The following is a 16,653-nucleotide window of genomic DNA, read 5'->3' as shown; positions in this document are numbered from 1 at the left end:
AAATTCCAAGCAGGCTCCGCAGCGCAGAGCCCAATGTGGGGCTCAAACGCATGAACGCTGAGATCATGACCTGAGTCAAAATCAAGAGTCAGATGCTTAACCGACTGAGCCACCCAGGCATGCCTGAAACTCTATCCCCTTTAAATACTAATTTTCCATTCCTCCCTCCTCTCAGCCTCTGGCAACCATCCTACTTTCTGTCTGAATTTGATTACTCTAGATAACCCACATGAGTGGAATTACACAGTATTTATCTTTTTGGAGCTGGCTTATGTCACTTAGCATAAATGTCCTCAAAATATATTATACAGCACGTCAGAATCTCCTTCCTTTTTAATTCTGAATATACCCCAGTGTAGGTATATTTTGTTTATCCTTTCATCCATCTATGAGTTGCTTCCATTTCTTGGCTATTGTGAACAGTGATGCCATGAATATGGGTGTGCAAATATCTCTTTGAGACTGTGCTTTGGATTCTTTGAGATAATATCCCAAAATGGAATTACTGAATCACATGGTAATTCTATTTTTTATTTTCTTAAGCACTGTATTTTTTTCTATAGTGGCTATACCATTATAGCATTCTCACCAACAGTGCATGAGGGTTCCATTCCCCAAATCTTTGCCAACACTTATTATTTTTTGTTATTTTATTTATTTTTGATAGTAGCCATCTTAGTGGGTGTGATGTGATATCTTATTGTGGTTTAAACCAGGACACTTTTAAGAGTGAAGGAGGCACCAGCTGTAATTATAATGGGGCCCAGGCAATCACTGGGATGTATAATCACTGCAGCTATAATCAGCCTGGGGAGTCACACGGGGAACATTGCTTCTATGGCTTCAGATCTATTGGCACAGAAGCCAGAATGCAAGTCTTTGTTGAAGAATGGCACAACAGTCTTCTGAGGGGACTCAGTTCCTGCCTGTCTGTAATCTACCCAGCTACCTATCTGCTTGCATTCCCCCAGTTTTTCACTAGTGTAAAGGTGGAATAAAATTTTGCAGACTATCTCCAGGTAGCCAAGGTGGTGGCGACAGTTTTGGAAGCTCAAGGAGGCTCTGTGGAGCCAGGATTTTAAATAAGTTGGGGGTCTCATGTAAATAAAATAATTTTGAATTAAAATTGTCACTTCAGTAATTGCTTTTATATAATATTTACTACGATTGCTGTTGTATAACTTATTTCATTAATTACTGTTGGAGAAAAGTTGCCAGCCACCCTTAGGTTGCGGGTAAAGGGTTAAGTGTAATGGACAGAATGTGGTGTTTTACTTTACCCTTCATTACTCATCAAGGGTAGAAGCTCTTCAAGTTCTTTCCTCCCTCCTTTCCTCCCTCCCTTCCTTCCTTCCTTCCTTCCTTCCTTCCTTCCTTCCTTCCTTCCTTCCTTGTATCTGTTGCACTAAAAACCTACACTATTTGTAATAAGTTTTTTGTTTTCCATAGCTCTTTTGCAAAAAAATAATCCCATAAGGCCTGATGAATGTTTCAAGGTAAATAGAGCAAGCATCACCATCTCCACTTAACAGACGAGAAAAAAGACTCAAAGAAATAAAGTCAGTTAGCAAGTATTAAGGCCATGCATCAGGCACTACACGAGGTACCCAGATTTGACAGGCATAAGACGGAGCTTGTCTCCCATGGGGAGGCAGGAAATTAAGCAGTTCATTACAACAGTGGTGAGTGTCACCAAGAGACAAGTGGAGGGTGCTATGGGAAGATGGCAAAGGGAGGAAGGTCTAATGGGGTACAGGAAGGTCTAATGGGGTACAGCTGTGACCTGGTATGGGAAGGAGCAAGCCAGGCAACTTGGAGGGGAGGAGGGGAGAGGGGAAACTGTTCCAGGCAGAAGAAACAGAGTGCGTGCACGTGTGGGAGAAGTACAATTTCTGTATTTGGAGTCACAGGGTGAGCCTGTGACAGAGCCAGGGCTTGACGGGGACAGGAGGGGTCATGTTGGTTGAACCCTTACTGTTCCGGACCTTCTGATATTCAGAGAGTCTGTGTGGTATCCACCACCCCAGAGCTTCACCTCACCTGACTGAGGAAACCTGAGGATAACTGATGACTAGTGCCCAGAGGAACAACATACGGGTCGGGTTCACATTTAAAGACTGATGGGGTACAGAACTGCTGTAGAGCTGTGGGCAAAATATTTGGCCTTCATTTAGAAATGTTAATGAATAACTAACATTTCTTCAGCCAGATGGAAGGAAAAAAAATCTTGAAGAAATATAAGTCTTAGGAAATAATATTGGCTTGACTCTCCTTTCCTCACCATATAAATCTAAGCACCACTACAGCACTTTTCAGGGGTTTTTGGGTCATCTGTTTTAAGGGCAGAACACAGAAGGAGGGCTGAAATCCTCAGAACTACTTTCTTGGAGAGAGCAGGAGCAGATGAGGTATGTTCTACCAAGTCAGACCCCAGTGGAAACCTTCAGGGATGCAGCAGGTTCATTCCTGTTTTATGCTCAAATGTGGCACGGACTGCTCCTCTGATTAAATGTGACTATGTTTTGATGCACAGACAAAGGCAAGGGCAAGAGCAGCCCTTGGTCTGGCGTGCAGCACTCGAGCCTGTGCTGTGAATGTAAGCTTGTGGCAGGTGGGATTTTGTCCTTTTTAAGGGCGTGCAACGGGGGTGGGGCAAGGGTGAGACCCTTGGGGCAATCAGGGCACTGTGCCTTGGTTACTAGCTCAGTGTGCCAGGCCGTTACCTGCACATGGCCACATTGCCACCTGAAAACCTGGACTCTCGCCAGCTGTAGCCCTTCTTCAACCTTGGGCAAGTGACTCCATCATTCATTCTAGGTGTCAGTTTCCCCACATGTAAAATGGGGACAATGGTGCCTACCCAGAGTGCTGCCATGGAGATGAAATGGGACAATGACATTAAGCCCTAGCACAGGGACCGCTGCAGCAGGCATGTCACTCCAAGAGGAAGGAAGGTAACATGATGGCCTGATGACCATATGCCTTTGTCAAGGAGGGGTGGGTTATCACTCAACTTTGTGTTCATCTTCCAGCAATAGCAAAGGCCCACACCTACTGTCATTTTAGAATTACACTAAATAGTGGGGCATCTCTGTGGCTCAGTCGGATAAGCATTCCACTACAGCTCAGGTCATGATCTCCCAGCTCCTGAGTTTGAACCCTGCGTCAGCCTCTGTGCTGACAGCTTCAGAGCCTGGAGCCTGCTTTAGATTCTGTGTCTCCCTCTTTTTCTCCCCCTCCCCCACTCGTGTTCTTTCTGTCTCTCAAAAAATAGATAAACATTAAAAAATTAAAAAAAATTACATTAAATAGCTTAGTGGCTGGGGCAATGAATCAAAGAAAATATGGACCTCGTTCACATATTTCCTCAGCAAACTAATAAATGTCTTTAATTCTCTGTGCTTGGGTAGCATTCATGCCTTCAGACACATCATTTTCCTTCTTCCCTCCCAGCACCAGGATCTGCTAGCTGAATAGGGGTTACTGTCTCCAGTGTTAGATGAGGAATCATGGCCTAAAGTGGCCTTCTGACTCATTGGCTGTGAACAGGGTAAATGGGGCCACAGGGAAGCCCCTGGGGAGCTGCTGGGCCTACATACTCTTGGGCTGTGCTAGCTTCATGGAAGTCCTGTCCAATTAGCTGGATCAGGACCAGTAAGCAGGCAGAACTGGTCTGTGAAATGGAAAAGGGGCCATGGACTTTCCCTTCATAACCCTGATTTGATTTCAATATTTTGACCTAACTGACCTACAATTAAATAATGAGCACTGACAACCGAATACTGACTCTCAGGATGCGAGGAGCAATGGGTAGAGGGCAGCATGAAGACTCAGTTCCAAGGCCATGGAGAATTAGAGAGAGAGGAGGCACGGCTGGGGATATGGCTCAGAATTCAGCAGCTCTGATGGCTGTGAGAGTAACAGGGTGCAGATGGCCAGGCTGTGATGCTGGCTGTCAAGGGCAGAGGTGGGTGCTGCACTCTTGGGGACATTGGGAGGATATGGTGTGGCAGCGGGCCTGCCGGTCACTTGCCCGGGAGCCAGAACAGGGAAAGGAATTGGATGAAATCGGGAAAGGTCAGGCTGCTCCAGTTGATGGGGAGCACATTAACCTTTCAACAGCAGCAGGGGAGCTCATCAGGCTCCAAAACACAGTCATTAAAGGCCAGCCAAGCAGCTCAGCCAATGCTGGCCCATGGCTGCGTCCGGGAGGGCAGTCAGAGGAGTGGGTCATGGGGAGGCCGACTGGGGAGTGGAGGAGAGGAGAGGAGGGGCAGGCCTGATGCCCAGAGTGAGCAGCTGGAGGGGCAGCTCTTTCCAGCTGGCTCTTTGAGTCCAGAGTGAAAAGGCTGGGGTGGGACTGCCTGGGAGGGAATGTACTGGGGATGGGGATGGGTGGGAGGTGTTGGCCTGAAAGGCTCTTAAAGCAGAGAAGGAAGCCTCCAGGCCTTTAGCTAATTTTCTCCACTAAAAGGAGATTTAACAAAACAAAAAACAATGGTGGTATCATAATGTAAATAAACTTCCATTAAAAGCGGCTAAGTAGTTTGGTTTTAAACAAAACAAAACAACCCCCCCCCTCCCCAATCTATCTATTGGCTTTAGAACTATCCACCCACCACAAGTGTTTCTCAGCTGGCCCTCCACTTATTAAGGGCACAGACATGAGTGATAGATCTAAAGACAGTGGCATCAGAGTGCTAAGAAATATACATGTGTATGAAAATGTACTTCATCTTTTTGTATCTTTTTGTCCCCCTGTAAGATATGTTACTTGTTGCTCTTGGGTTTCTTTTATGTTCAGTTCAGTGTCGCAGATCTGAGTCAGTGAGAATGGTGAACACACAGGCGAAATGTAAAAAGGTGGGGGGTGACTATAGATCGTATCTTCCTGTGTAATCAGTTTAAACATTTTAAAAGAACTGACTGACCGCTAATTAATAAGGCATCAATATATTCAGTGTAGGACAGCAAGTGCTTAATCAAAACTAGTCATTCAAGAAGGTACAGGTGTAATTTTATTTCAGAAATATATATTTTTAAAAAGTAGACAGCAAAAACAAACTACTGGGACTATACAAAAATAAAAAGGTTTTGCACAGCAAACCATCATCAAAACTAAAAGGCAACCTACTGAATGGGAGAAGATATTTGCAAATGACATATCTGACAAAGGGTTAATATCCAAAATATATAGGGAATGTATACAACTCAATAGCAAAAAACCCCAAATAATCTGATTAAAAAATAGGCAGAAGACCTGAATAGACATTTTTTTTCCCAAAGAAGACACACAAAGGGCCAACCGACACATGAAAAGATGCTCAATATCACTAACCATCAGGGGAATGCAAGTCAAAACCACAATGAGATATCACCCTACACCTGTCAGAATGGCTAGAATCAAAAAGACAAGAAATTATAAGTGTTGGCAAGGATGTGGAGAAAGAACAACCCTGTGCACTGTTGGTGAAAATGTAAATTGGTGCAGCCCCTGTGGAAAACAGCATGGAAGGTTCTAAAAAAATTAAAAATAGAGATAATATATGACCCAATAGTTTCAATACTGGGTATTTACCTGAAGAATACAAAGACTAATTAGAAAAGCTATATGCACCCCTATGTTTACTGCAGCATCATTTAAAATAGCTAAGATATGGAAGCAATGTAAGTGTTCATCAACGGATGGATAAAGAAGATGTGCTATGTGTACACACTGAAATACTACTCAGCCATAAAAAAGAATGAGATCTTGCCATTTGTAACAACATGGATGGACCTGGAAGCTATTATGGTAGGCGAAATAAGACAGAAAAAAGATGAATATCATATGATTTCATTTACAGGTGGGATCTAAAAAATAAAACAAATGAATAAACAAACAAAAAGCAGAATCAGACTTACAAATACAGAGAACAAACTGGCGGTTAGCAGAGAGGAGGGAGTTAGGGAGATGGGCAAAATGGGTAAAGGGGAGTGCGAGGTCCAGGCTTCCAGGTATGGAATGAATAAGTCATAGAGATGAAAAGTACGACTTTGGGAATATAGTCAATGGTACCGTAATAGCGTTGTAGGGTGACAGACAGTAGCTACCCTCGTGGTGAGTACAGCATAACGAATAGACTTGTCGAGTAAGTCACTATGTTGGACGTCTGAAACTAATGTAACATTGCACATCAACTGTACTTCAGTTAAAAAAGGAAAAGAGTAGACAAGAGTGACAAATATTGAAAATTATGCTAATTATGTAAGAGTTTTATTTCTTTTAATGCTAAGTTTGAGATGTCTTATATACTGGATATATAAATAACTTTTCTGGATGTATCAAAAATTAAATTAACAAGCATACATTATACCATCGACCTTCGCCTAGAAGTGAAAGCGATATCATGGTTCAAAGGAGTAGGACATAGTGACAAAGACTTTAGTAAAAATAATTTAGAGTTCTGTTATTTAAATATTTCACCTTCAGTAGTTTTATCAATTTAGTCTGAGAAAATGGGTCCAGAATAGGGGAACACAGTGTGGATGGTAATGGGTCAAAGTTGGTAATTTAAAGTATGGTAGTAATAAGTTACAACAAGCCTTCTAAGGGGTGTCTGGTTCCTTCTGACCCCTTCCCCAGGGCTTGTTAACTCAGCTCTTGTGTTAACAGCTCTTGTTAACTCAGAGCTTGTGTGAACAATTAGCTCTGCTCTTCCGTAATCACAAATCCTTTCCTGGCTGTAGGAGCAGAGGGTCAGACCGTAGGGTCTCCTCACCCCAGGGGACCAGGCTCACCTTTGAGAGGCCTTCTCCACAAGCAGAGAGGGAAGGAAGGAAGGAAGGAAGGAAGGAAGGAAGGAAGGAAGGAAGGAAGGAAGGAAGGAAGGACGGAAGGAGGGAAGGAAGGAAAGAATCTCCAGGCAAGAACACCAGCACCTCAATCCTGGGACAGAGAGAACTACTCCCCACTGGAGACATGTGAGAAAAGGAGCTTGGAATATTAGTGTGTACATTCATTTTTTTTCTTTTTTAATTGTGGTAAAATACACATATCACATAAAATTTATCATTTTAACCATTTTCAAGAGTACAATTCAGTGGCATTAACTACATTCACATCATTGTGTGGCTGAGAGCACTATCAGTCATTTTTAAAGAGGACGTACCCTCCTAAGAATGCCACACGTGTTCCTACAGGCTCACGGCAATTATGGGCAGTGATAAAACGGGTTAAAACACACTTTGGCCCAGAGACCCCTCCTGTGGCATCTTCTTTGCCCAGACATCCAGCAGCGGGTCCATACTAACCCTCAGGTGTCCCAAAACCCACTAGACCATTTGAAAGGGCAATTAGTGGCTTCATACAATTCATTGTTTATTTACTCAAAAGACTATAACAGTTTCTTCCAGGCTGCTCTGTTCTATTGTGTAAAATACAAGTTTGGGACCTTTTAAAATGTGTGTTATTTACCTGATAGAACTCAATGGCTTCTCTGGAGCCATTCAGTTTTATTGTGGAAATTAGTACTAGGGGGGCTTTTTAAAAGCTGAATTTTAGACCTGACAGCCTGCATTTGCTCACATTGTTAACGCAGTCAATTGAGCTAACAGCCACCAAAGGGCAGTAGGGGACACTTACATGGCCTCCCCAGAAGAAGCAGTAAGGCCAAGGGGGCCGGCCCACTTTTGTGAATACGTATGGGTACCGTTGGGTCCTGTTAGGAGAGTGCTGGCTCAGGGACTTGGCATTTTTTTCTCCCTCCACACGGTTCCCCTGAACAGAGCTTATCAGGGATCCATCCCCATGGTATCTAAGAATCACTGTTTGCTTTTGAAATAAAGATTACTTACTTTGAAATATTACATGAGACCAATTCTTTGGAGATATGCTGAAAAAGGTGTCAGGAAATGGCCCAGATAGCCTTTTCTACAGGAATCAAGTAGGAAGATGATGTGGAAGAGACTTGGCTGGAGCCTCTTTGAAGGCATGTGTGAGCCTCATCTAGGACCGATGGACCCACAAGTTGGCTTTTAGGGGAGAACAGGCTAGGTTAGGATAGATTACAAAATAGGGATGGTGTAAGCCACAGTCAGGCATAGTTTTTGGGATTTCTTGGTACCTATTTTCCTACAATGTCAATGTAAGAACATGACCCACACTATTAGCTATTCAGGGTTTCATATATTAAGTCCATAACGTAATATTTTCCTCCCCTGGTTTTTAAGTATCTTGGTAGGACTTAAATCAGAGAGTATCTCATGGTATATTGATGGATGACTCTTCTCAGTGATGCAGTAATTACTACCATATGAATGGAATAATAGGTATTTTTTCTATTTATCACCTCATTTAATCTGGACATAAACCTAACAAGGAGGGCATTACTATCATCTTGTTTATGCAACTGAGAAAGTTCAGACGCAGATGGGTAAACACTTAGCCCAAAGAAAATTCTAGTCCAAGTTCAAGGATTCAAAATCCCATCCTTGCTTCCTGATGAGGGGAGGTTAGGGAGAGCTGGGCCAGAGGTTTGGTATTTTTTCCCTTTTTATCATGAGAGCAGAGATAAGAGGCATAATTTGAATTCCTGGTCTTTATTGTTTGAAAGGCACTGAGTAAGTCTCACTGAACAGTCATTTTGTATAAAGTACTACCTAGTATTTAAGATGGGGATCCTGTTCTCCAGTCGGTTGTTGAGACCAGACATAAATACATAAGGTGAGCAGAGGATGGAAGCAGGACTGTGTCCACAATTATATGAGGTGCTGACGGAATAGGTGTATGAGAGCCAGGTAAGGGGGTTATTCAGGGTTTCCATAGAAGATGAAGCTTGAGCTCACATTTGAAGGAAGCACTGTGTAGCAAAAGGCGAGCCTCACCCCTCTGCATCAGTGGCTGTCTAGAGTTGGCTTTCACATGCCTTTCCCTTTAGAAGCCTACACCCCAGCAGAATGAAGGGCCTGCAGCTCCCTGTTCACCCCCACAGGCTTGCTTGCTCAGACCAAAGCCATTCTTTCTACAGAGAAGACCGGTCCTTCCCTTTCCGCTCCTGGGTCATCTGAAGCTACCATCCTTTACATATACTTCAAATCCCTCCTCCCTGCTCCCCTCCTCTGTGCTCTGAGAGTACTTCAGTGCTTTAACTGCACCCCTCCAGTAAAGTTATTTCTTTATAAATTGATGGGGGGCGAGGGTGATTGCTGAAGCAGCTAAGAGCATCATCCACCAGAGTCAGACAGACCACTCTGGGGCTTTATGTCCATAAGACTTTGGGTAAGTTATGTGTCTCTGGTCACCCAGATTCACTAGGATTTTAGGGAGAGTATTTGGGAAATGAAGTGAAATAAAACTTCATTGAAAATATCATCTCTTTAGGACCCTTATGTTGAATCCTTCCTTCCTAGCTGAGAGGCTTGTTGTGAGGAGTAAATGAAGTGATGCGTATGAAATGCTGAGTGCAGCACCTCCACATGACTGCTGTGCTAATAAGACCTATGGTCAGGTATGCACATGCTGACATTTAATATACATAGTAGTTACACATATGCCTAAGTTTCTTCTATCACATTGTAAACTCCCAGAGAGTGGGATGCACAGGTAATAAATTTTGGTATCTTCCATATAGACCAGCAGCACAATGCCTTACCCATTATAGGGGCTCAGTAGTGTAAATATCTTACAAAAGAATGCAGGAAAAAAAGGAGCCTGCATCATTGGTGGAGAGAATATGAGAGAGCATTGTAAGTTGTGGCAGCAGTATGAATCACAGAAATGAGGAGCGAGGAGGGGAGACAGGGAAGGGCCAGAGGTCATCTGGCCTAACCCCCTCTCCATGCAGGAAACCTCTCCATGGCATCATAGAGTTCTCCATTGGTTACTGAGTCCTAATTTAATTCCACTCTAATTGCACTGGATGATTTTAATCTTTTGAAGTGTTTTTCAAGTTTTAATTTTAATTTCAGTTAGTGAACAGTGTAACATTAGTTTCAGGTGTGCAATACAGTGATTCAACAAGTCCATACATCACCCCGTGCTCATCACAAGTGCCCTCCTTAATCCCCATCACCTGTTTCACCCATCCCTCCACCCCTCCCCCTTCTGGTAACCATCAATTTGTTCTCTATAATTAAGAGTCTGTTTCTTGCTTTGTCTCCCTCTCTCTTTTTCCCTTTGCTTATTTTGTTTCTTAAACTCCACATATGAGTGAAATCATATGGTTTTTGTCCTTCTCTGATCGATGTATTTCACTTAGTATAATACTCTCTGGCTCCATCCATGTTGTAGCAAATGACAAGATTTCATTCTTTTCTTTTTATGGCTGAATAATATTTCATTATATGTAAGTCTCACATCTTTACCCATTCATCAGTTTCTTGGCTACTTTTGGACTGATTTTTAAAAAACGATTCCATTTTTTCCCCTTCTTTACCTGTGTGGCAGTTAATAGTATTTCTCAATTCTATAGCATCTTATAGGCACAGACATCTGCTCTAAGCCCTTAGTGGTGAGCCCCTGACCACCAACCTCTATCTCCTGGATGGTCTGCTGCAGTGGCACACAGCAAGTTTCAGAAAAGTATTTTCTGTTTTCTTTTTTCTTTTCTTTTTCTTTTTTAAAATTGACATCCAAATTAGTTAGCATATAGTGAATCAATGATTTCAGGAGTAGATTCCTTAATGCCCCTTACCCATTTAGAAAAGTATTTTCTATTTTCAGCCCAAAGTTGCCATCATTTAACCACAAAACATTGGTCCTAGTTTATTCATTTATTTGCTCATTGTTTTCTTTCATTCATTAAGTGACTTACTGTGTCTCCTAATTGCTAGGAATTATGCTAGGTGCTAGGGATAAAAAGATAATCAAGCCAGAAATGTTAGGATTATTATAACTATTAGCAGAAACAAAGTGTTAGTACAGACTGAGTAAACTAGTTGTTAGAATGTAAAACGTGGCACAAGCCATCAGTCTCTGACCCCTTCCAAGCTTGCTTTGTTGCTGTGTGATGGAGGACGAGAAAATCACACTCACTGGGAGTCATAGGACCTGGAGTTTAGTCCCAGCTCTGCTACTTGCTACCTTGTGACCCTGGATGAGTCCCATCACCTATCTCAGGCTCAGTTTTATTACCTGTAAAATGGGTCCTTCCTATCTCACAGGGTTGTTGTGAGAGCCACAAAATGAGACAGTCAATGTGATAGTGCTTCTAAACTCTAAAGCTCTTTTAAAACGTTTTTAATTTACACGGTACACCAAAGAGACTTCATTATAACTAAGGAGTCCTTTGCATTGGAGAGACTGCTGTGGGTCTCAAGGGCAGGGCTGATAGATACTGTCTAGCATGCCACATTAGCATCTTTAAAGTTGGAAATTTAAAGCTTTCTTAAAAAGTTCTGCATCGCCTCCTTTTTGGACCCTTTCAGAAGAGACCAACTGTTAGTAGTGCATGGCAACTTGACTCTCCTCTCAGGACATCAGGGACATTATGTAAAATGTTACCCAGAAAGTTGTGCTTCTGTGCTGGTGGCCATCCCCAACATGTTCCCTTTGCTTGGCTGAAGTTGGTCCACTTGGCAAGGTGTCAGGAAGATGAAGCTGAATGTACGCCGCGCCCCCCCCCCCCCACAGTCTGATGCCCACCCGGTGCTCCTCACCTTGCGTTGGGGCCATTTCCAGTCCTGTCTTTGGATGAACACCAGCCCCCGTGGAAGTAAAACCCCTTCATTTTGGTCTAATTCTCATTTACTTAATTCCATTACATTCTCTCTAATGAGAAGTAGAGATTTTAGGGGTGTGATTCATGTGAATGAGCTGTATGAGGCCTTTCTTTTTGCATAGCCAGCAACCCCCTGGATGGTAAAGCCCTGAGCACAGGGGCATGGCTGTTTCTCCTCACCACTGCACCCCTGCCTGCCCCAGCTCTGCGCCTGGCTGAACATGCGGGATGCGCTCAATAAATGCTTGTGGCGTAAGTGAATCAATCAATGGCAGTTGTTTGGATTTCAATATAAATGGATCTTGGACCTGAGATATTGCCAGATGGGCAGACAGGTTACAGTCTGGTGATGCATCTCCACGGCTATAAAAATGTAGCCATTTCTGGAGTCGCACGCTGACATTTCAGAAGATGATTATATGCACAATTTAACCACACGGCCACTTGTGCCCTCCAAGTGCCATCGCTTCAACAACTGTTTTCATGTTGGCTTTCTTGCTGCTCATTCCTTTTTTTTTTTCTTTTTTCTTTTTTTTAGTCAAGCACAGTTTTTTTTTCCCAGCTTCTCTTATTTCCAGCTGAATGTGATTTATTCATATGAAATTATGCTCCATTTTTATAAAACCCAAGTTACTGCAAATGATGCTTGAGGTTTCACAGAAAATATTAATTCCTGATCTGCTGCTATAAAGCATCCCTGCTCGTTCTGCAGCAGCCCTGTCGCTCTGAGACAGATGGAAGCAGTCCAAGGGTATGATTAACTTCTTAGCCCTAGCAATTTCCTAGTGCTCCTCTTGCCCTAGATTTCAAGATTGACCTCCAGCTTCTCTGCAAATGCACAGTTGCTCAGCTTGATAAATCACACGAATCCCGTTTTTGATCACAGTTATCTACTATTTACTACTTATGAAGGGAAGTTAATCATATTCCAAGGCACTTCATATGCAGCACACATACCCTTCCTTCTCTGAACATCACTTTGCATATTTTCCACATTACTGGCGATGTGGCAGCTTTCACAGTGCGGCGAGTCAACACCAAAGACACACCTTTATAAATGAGCCTCGTGCCCATTTATCCTGATTCTCCTCTGCCTCTCTCTACCCTATCCAGTACAATAATCCAGAAGGAGAAAAAAACCAGTTGGGAGGCACATCATAAGGAGTGAATAAGTAAAAAGGAGAGTGTCCCTTTATAGATTGAAGTTTTCTTGTAAGTGGTTTGTTTTACCTTGTTGAGGATTTTGCCACCTCTTCCTGCCTTGGTCTCTTGGTTTTTTCACGATTTGGGGAATGGGTAAGCCTCTGGTAGGCCAGATGACTTTCAAAGGCATAAAACGGATGAAAAGTTCCACAGTCAGCAGTAGGAAAGAACAAAAAGACATGCCATTCTACCCTCACACAACCCTTCCTGTCACTGCAGGGTGGCACAAGTTAGCTGGGCTGAGGCCCAAATTTGCCTTGCCAGTGTGAGCCAGTAATGATGCTCTGGCTATTTGGGATGAACTATAAATTAAACCCGTTGTTCAAGCAAGACCAAACAAGGCCACCTCTCTGGAGGTGACCGCAGAAGATTTTTAAATTTAGAGAATGGAAATACTATAGTTTTAATTTATTGAGGTTGTGTACTGATTACTTAGGACTCACTGAACTTGAAAGCACAGTCTTAAGTGTCAAATATTGGATTTCTGCTAGAATGCCTATTTAAACCAGGAAACTGGAGAAATGAAAAGATAGACAAGATTGGCCTTCAGAAGACATCTGGATACTGTCATTTCAGACACCCCACAGGGACAAAGTTTCTGCTTGTCATTAGAAGGAAGGAAAGGGAAATGCCAACCCTTTCCCTTATAACTAGTCTCATCAGGTCAGGTCTCAAAAGGCCTAGATGCAGGTTTTCTCCTGGGGAAGCAGAGAACAGCCGTTGGCTTCCTTCATTATACACTCACATCCCCCAATGACACCACGTCAAGTAAACCCCTAGGTCATCATCAAGTGTACATCTTGAAACAAAATGGCTCTACTCCTGGATCAGACGTCCTGTGTTCACCAGGTACTCAAGGTGGTTGTAAGGCTAAATGGAAGAGAAAGGGGCAACATATGAACTAACTATCGGGACATGAGACAAGAAGTCTGTGGTGGCACAGCCCAAGCCAACATGGGCTTTTTTATCCAACTGCAGAATTACAGAACACAGGAAGCACCTTGTGGGGTCTCACAAGTGTTGTCATTTTCTAGGACAAAAATGAAAGTGCTTGTTCATCGTTATGGAGTTTTATTTATTTATTTTTTAAAGTTTATTTATTTATTTTGAGAGAGAGAGAACAGGGGAGGGGCAGAGACAGAGGGACAGGGAATCCCAAGCAGCTTCTGTGCTATTAGTGCAGAGCCTAACATGGGGCTTGATATTATCATCCTGAGATCATGACCTGAACCAAAATCAAGAGTTGGATGCTTGGGGCACCTGGGTGACTCAGTCAGTTGAGTGTCCAACTTTGGATCAGGTCATGATCTTGCGTTCCTGGGTTCAAGCCCTGCGTTGGTTGGGCTCTGTGCTGATACCTCAGAGCCTGGAGCCTGCTTCTGATTCTGATTCTGTCTCTCTCTCTCTCTCTGCCCCTCCTATGCTCATGCTCTGTCTCTCAAAAAATAAAACAAAACATTAAAAAAAAAAAGAGTCAGATGCTTAACTGAGCCATCCAGGCACCCCATCGCTATGGAATTTTATATCAAGAAGTGACAACAGGCTGGAAAAAATTGTTTAGTAAAACAGATGAGTTTTTGTAAATAGATTAATACAAGGCTCTAAGTAGTCAGGGATATTGGGGTTAGATCTCCACCTTGGGAAGGTCATGACTTGGGGGGAATCTTCACTCAATTCTATTCCTACCCTGAGGTGGATCCTCTGACAGACAGAATATTAGGCAAGACACGCAGGAGTATGTCCCAGAATCATAGTCATTATTTTCTATAAAATACTGGTTTATTCAACAGAATAAGTAATGTGTTAGAAAATGACATATTACTTGGTAAGTTAACATTCCCTAATTTAAGAAAATAGAAAATATAAATCCGATTAACTCAGTAGGTATTTTAAGTTCTTATTTTAAAAAGGATTTAAAATCGTATCTCTAAATGATTACACATACCTTTCACATCTATTACTCGTGTGGCCCCAAATTAGTGGAAAACATAGAATAGAGAAAGCACAGAGAAAGAAGGTAGCTTTACACGACTGCATTGTTAGAATGGCAAAGTCAACTCATTACTTTAAAATGAGCCGAATTCCCCCAATTTTGAACAGAAAAAAACGTTAGATTTAAGGGGGTAATGCTCTATTATATTTAAAGATGGAAAATTCAAAAGAAGAGAAATTATAATGGGAACCTGTTTCTCTGTTTCCAGGGAATGCGCTTTTTTTTTTTTTTTTTCCTCACAGTATTCTGATCTTACCGGTTACAGAATCAACAGAGGCTAAGATGCTAACTTACCGGTTGACTAACTATTGGGTTTGATGAGGGGTTTTAGAATATCAGAAGAAAGTCAAGGGGGAATAGTGTTGCTATCATTAAAATCCATGTACATTTTCTATCCAAGACAGAGTCACGTATCTTTTGGGAAGCAGTCTTAGAATGTATCAATTCTAGTTTCTGATGACTTGTCTTTGTATTTGCAGCCATGTCTTCAAAGGAATTCAATTATTTTCCTAAAATAGGTTTTGATTCATTCTACCAAAGTTCATAGTGATGTTTTGTGCCTATATATGTAGCTTTATTGAAATACAGTTTATATACCATAATGTTCATGCATTTAAAAAAACACAGTTTGATGGTTTTCAGTATAGTTACAGGGTTGTGAAACCATCACCATAATCTAATTTTATAACATTGTCAGTACCCCTCCAAAAAAATCTAACCATGGCAATAACATTATCTTGTAATCTGAGGGCTTTTGCTTCCTTATCAGTGCATTTTGTTGAAGGAAGCTCTTACTTAATAAGTCAAAGGGGAAAAAAAGAAGTATGTAGAGGAAAGGAATTAATGTGTCAGATTTTAAATGTTTTGATCCAGAGTCTCGTACCAATAGACTCCGAAGCAGTACAGTTTATCAGCTTTTGTGAAAATCCCAGGAACAATTGTAGACGATCCTGTGGCAGCCACTCTTACAGCACACAGGCTTGTGTGGTTGTCATGGGGAAGGCTTTTCAAATGAAATAAAAATACTCACGCTCAGCCTGCCACCATAGAGGAAATGCTTTTCACCCATGTGCACAGATAATTTGCCTCAGTGACAGGTTTTACCTTGGAGAAGCAGTGAACTGAGCTAGTTGACACAGTCAATTATTATTCATTCCACACACACACACAAAGAAAAAAAAAGAAAAAGAAAAAGAAAGAAAAACAAGAACTGAGAAGGAAGGGGAAGGTTGTGACAGTTAGCTAGCTAATGCTAAGGTGCCCACCAGCCAGCCAGGGTAACATCTCCTGCAGCTGGCTCTAACACCGTAAGAGCCTGACTTGTGGAGAGAAACTGGGGCTTCATCTTCACCTCCTGACAGTTCTTTAGGAGACACACATACACACACCGCAACCTTAGTAAATGAAAGCTTAAAAACCAATCAAAACAAAAAGGGCATGGTCCATCCCTGAAAGTAACTTTATATATCCCTGTTCAGCTATCTGTATAAAGCCTTTCTGGCAGAGCACGATGTGAAATACAGCTTAAGTGTGTTTACTGATTAGGTTTATATATCTCATGCAATAACACAAGTCCAAAAACACAAGCCAAAGTGTGGAGGGAAAAGTCAGGCTCTCAGGACCATGAACTGGGTTATGTGCACAAAGTATTTCATGAGAGGATTTCATCAAAAGACAGACAGCTCTTGTGAAATGATATGGAAAAAGTCTGAAGAAAACATCTCAAAACGAATGAAGTACTTATTGCTGAAAAATGAG

The 16,653-nt window shown here is 42.2% G+C and overlaps 1 protein-coding gene across 3 annotated transcripts in view; it reads right to left on the bottom strand.

The window, feature by feature from the left end:
- The window catches only part of AFF3 (ALF transcription elongation factor 3), a 576,751-nt gene that overhangs the window by 83,601 nt on the left and 476,497 nt on the right, over positions 1 to 16,653 (bottom strand). The window lies entirely within an intron of this gene.

Source organism: Lynx rufus, unplaced genomic scaffold (genome assembly GCF_022079265.1).
Source record: "Lynx rufus isolate CCGP_SWC_20201006 ecotype Redwood Valley unplaced genomic scaffold, mLynRuf1.p SCAF_8, whole genome shotgun sequence".
NCBI lineage: Eukaryota > Metazoa > Chordata > Mammalia > Carnivora > Felidae > Lynx > Lynx rufus.
The sequence above is the reverse complement of the archived record's forward strand: the minus strand, read 5'-3'. Positions and strand labels throughout refer to the sequence as shown.